The following is a 4550-nucleotide window of genomic DNA, read 5'->3' as shown; positions in this document are numbered from 1 at the left end:
TGGTTGAGAAATTTTATCAACAAAACACTAATCTAGGAGAACTAGTTGGAGAGAATCTCTCATCCTAACTAAACTCCCTAGTTTGAGGAACTAACTCCTAATTCTCAAGACTTGATCTATTTAATTATAATTTTGGATTTACAATTGTTTTATTATGAGAATGAGGCTAACATTCCCCCCCCAATGATAAATCCAAAATAAGAACAAGAAACGCTCTTCCAAGTTCTCAAGTTGATCCTCAAAAGACATTTTCTTGAAAAACCGCAAAAACTGGATGCTGAAAAACTCAAATTTGAAGAGAACATGAATCAGCTACATGTCTGATTCATCTCTGAATGTCGCTTGACAAGTCCATCACGTGCCAAGCTGCAAAAGGATCCAACTGTCCTTTGCTTGAAATCATCATCCTGTGTCCATTGACAAAATATTGAGAACGCCCGCTGGCTGATGAGGTTGAAAAACAACTCATTGTTGCTTTTGCTGTGTTTGAAAACTGCTCACGGCTGACTTTGTTGTCAATCGCCCACTGGAGAATTTGTTGATGCTCACTCGCTGATGAAAATGCCCACTAGCTGCTTCGTTGATGTTGTCGAGACTTTTAGTCTGACAACCACTGTCAATTTCATTGACATTTTCCCCCCTTTGTTAGCTGAAAGGAGAGACAATCTTCTTCAAATTATTGTTGAACTCCCCCCCTTCAGGTGTAGGAGTGTTTCACTGGTGTACTCCCCCATTCAACTGCATGAGAGTACCATCTTCATTTTTACTATTGGCTGCAATATGTGTGAGTGAATTCAATTGTAAAACTTATACAATCTTCTGACTGTGGATGACCATTCACAGGGATCACTCCATGAATAATCAAACTTCAAAATGCTTGATTGTTGTTATTTGTTGCATTGTGTTGATGAATGATTTGACTTACCACAATGGTGACAAGGATGGAGATCAAAACACTGATCTTCCAGATGACCGATTCTTTGACAATGAATGCATTTTGGTTTGACTACAACTTCAGTTTGCGTACATGTCTGTTTGTCTGCAAATTTCTCAGAACTAGCCGATGTGATTTGTGCAAGAAACCCTGCATTGACAAACTTAATGGGCCTTGAATAATCTGGGATATGCCATTTGGCGTCATCGTTGACATATCCTATGCCTCGCCGATTTATGTTACTTTGGATTTCTTCCCATGGCTTGATGGTTGGTTTGGAAGAAAGTTGAACTGGATCAAGCACCACTTCGACACTAGAAGTTGGTTAGATCAATGACATGGAATCATCAGCTGTATTTGTATTGTTCAAAGACTTGGAAGCATCACTCTTCTCTAGCAACTCAATTCTTTGTAGTTGTGACTCGAGTTGAAGGAACTCAATCATTTCATGTGCATGTTGAAGATGCACTTGAATATCAACAAGAGTTGTTTTATCTGATGTTCACCATGTCACCAAGTAATGATAAAATCAAATTTTTAATAATTTGGGACAGTTGAATGTGTGTCGCCATGTTAGCTTGCTCACTTTTAATTCAGGCTTGCTTGTACCGTTGCTTTGCTGATTTGTACCATACCTTCATTAGTTGAGAGGATCAAATTGTTAAGAATCTTTAACAACCATGTGAACTTGTTGGAACTCATGCTAGTTTGCTTTTAATAGTTGCTAGACTTTTAGAACTTGCTTGCTTGAATGCTTGATCTTGCTTGCTTGAACTCGCGCTCGCGTGTTGTAGATACAAGCTTGATGGTTGTTTGAATATCACATTTGCTTTCTTTAGAGCTGAACTCGCTCACTTGATGCTTGGTTGATTATTGCACGCTCTCTTGAACTTGTTGTAACAATTGATTGTTTGAACTCACACTTGTTTGATGATGATTGCTTGCTTGATGGCTTGCTTGAACTTGCTTGATTGAATACTGACACTTTGTGCTTTCTTGAATGTACTCACTGAATGTGCTGTTTTTTTTTTAAAAGAAAGGGTGTCGAGAACTGTCAAAAATGCACCCAAGAGACAAATGATAAGTTCAATCTTGATGACTAAGTTGAATACTTACTTGACTTAATGTATTCACCTTAACAATTCAAATTAGGGTGTCGGTTACAACCGAGAATGCACCCGTACAATTCAGTTAAAAAATGTTTATCTGCAAGTGATACAAAAAGTGTTGATGATGTTGATGTCATCTTGACTTGAAATGCTTGATTTTGTAGCGTCCTTAACTTGATTGATTTGATTACATGATGTGAAATGTGCTTGCTTGGAATATCATATTATCAAGTTGATGATGTGACGCTTTGTGCTTGTGTACTTAAGCTTGATTACATGAGCTTGATTAAGCGTTCTTATACTTAAGCTTGCTTATGTGCATGTAGTTGTTTAAGCATAACACAAAGAGAGTGTTTTGATAATCTGAACACAAGTCATGCGCACTCATTCATTACACACGGTGTACCTAAGATCCCCTTATTCAATTTCAGGTGGATCTAGGACACAAGCACCACAAAAATTATGAGTTTATTAATTATTGAAGTACATCATTCTTCAATGTCACAACATTGTCGTGGAAACTTCTCAAAGAGAATGTCACACTTGCAAACTTTGGAAGCAAATTGTCTTCAAAAAATTGCCTGCACTAACTCAATTGCTCTCAAACTAAAACATTACTTTGGATTACAATAGTGACTTTCACTCAAACAAATTCACTTATGACTTCAAATATGACTAAATGAAGTTCACATTTTCATTCCACAAATCATCAACCTTATTCAAAATTAATCCCAATCTTCACCTTATGACTCCCAAAATAAAAATATTTGATCCACTCCAAAAATCACTCAAAATTAAAAAAAACAACGCCTTACCTTAGCAACAATGCAATTTCCTGTCTTTATAGGCCCATGTTGCAACTACTACAACAACAATAGAAGAGGCTCTTTATGCTGTTATAATAGCTGAATCCTTAAAGAAGAAGGGGCCACTTCACAGCAGGCTATTGTCCACTTCCTATCTAGAGGGTTTGAGCATCATCATCATCGAATCACTGAATCAGAAATGGATCAAAACAATAAAAGAATTGTCATGGCACTACATAGTGGGTTAAAGAGTGAGCTGACATGGGCCTTAAATACTCTTACAGTGTTGTCCTTCAAAGAAAAGGAGGATCTTCAAAAAGATTCTACTCCTCTTGCAAAGCTACCTGAGTTTTGGATGCTCTTTTGCAAGTTGTTGATGATTGGCGTGATATTGCACACCCAAGGGAGGCTGCGAAACTGGCCAGGCCAAGGGTTTTGGGAGAAAATTGTGTCTTCACAGGTTTTGGCTCTGAATATGAAATAACAAGCCCAAATGATCCACTTTCACGCATCAAGTCAGTATCTAATGCTTTAACTTCAGAGGAGAAAGGAGATGCTACTAAAAATAGGGGTTTTGATTGGTGGTATGATGAGGAGGGATTGTTCGAGGGCCGAGCAGAGAGACAACAATGTGTTGTTGCTGCTTCAAATGTTATACACGATTTTTCCTTTATGTCAGATAATGAGTCAGTAATGGATCAACATTGGCATTGCCTTGAGACAATTGTTCAATGCATGGAAGACCATGATACTGAGGACGAGGAACTTGTTACAAATGCAATTGAGACAATTTTCAACCTAGCACCCTTTTTGAATTTGCGAATCTTCAGTTCGTCAAAGGCATCACATGCTCCCATAAATGAGAATAGGGAAGTTGAAGCAATCGTGGGTATGCTAGAGTCACCTGTTAAAGCTTGGCACTGTGTTGCTGCAGAGTTGGTTGGACGACTGATTGTCAATCTAGATAACGAACCATTTGTTCTTCCTTTTGCACCTTAGGTGTATAAGCGCTTAGTTGATCTACTGAGTTTTCCTGGGGAAGATGCACAGGTAGCAACTGTAGCTGCCGTTTACAATCTTGAAGAGGTCAATGTGGACTGCCAATTGAGGCTTGTTAATGAACGCTGGGCAATAGGAAGACTTCTAAAGATAATTCGATCACCTCATCCTCTATCATCGCCTCTCTTAGCATGGGTTGCACATCTTTCTGCGTTCAAAAACAAATCGGCCCAGAGAAAATGTCTCCACTGCAATCGCAAGAGCCATTAGCAGTGCCTCCATTTGTATTGTCCTTGAAAGTGGATGTTATGCTAGGGCAAGTTTTCATAAGCCATGGGGGACCTGATACCAAGCTCACTCATGCCAGCCTGATCTACCATAATCTCAAGCAGTGTGGGTTGCGCGTCTTTATGGATCTGAAGGAACTTCACACGGGAGATGGCCTCGAAGGAGCCATTCGTGGTGCCTCTGTTCACGTCATCATTTTTCTAAGAAATACACTAAATCACCTTGGTTCTTGAATGAGCTGAATTGGATTTTGAAATCAGTTCATGATGAGTGCTCCGCTACCATTATACCCATTTTTTATGACATTGAGCCTTTTCACCTTCGTGACATTATGAGGAGACCTTATGTCGAAGGCCTTAAAAAACACAAACTAAAGTGCAGAGACACCACAGAATGGGAGAAATCACTTAAAGA

General features: G+C 38.9%; 1 pseudogene; it reads left to right on the top strand.

Moving 5' to 3' along the window:
* Nucleotides 1-3016: 3016 nt before the first annotated feature.
* LOC149220337 (armadillo repeat-containing protein LFR pseudogene) lies at nt 3017-4118 on the top strand (annotated as a pseudogene).
* The last annotated feature ends 432 nt before the right edge of the window (nt 4119-4550 follow it).

The sequence above is a fragment of the Pinus tabuliformis genome, chromosome Q, assembly GCF_031772625.1.
Source record: "Pinus tabuliformis cultivar Carrire ecotype Pingquan chromosome Q, CPIR1, whole genome shotgun sequence".
In the NCBI taxonomy this organism is placed as follows: domain Eukaryota; kingdom Viridiplantae; phylum Streptophyta; class Pinopsida; order Pinales; family Pinaceae; genus Pinus; species Pinus tabuliformis.
This window is presented reverse-complemented; position numbering and strand designations above follow the sequence as displayed.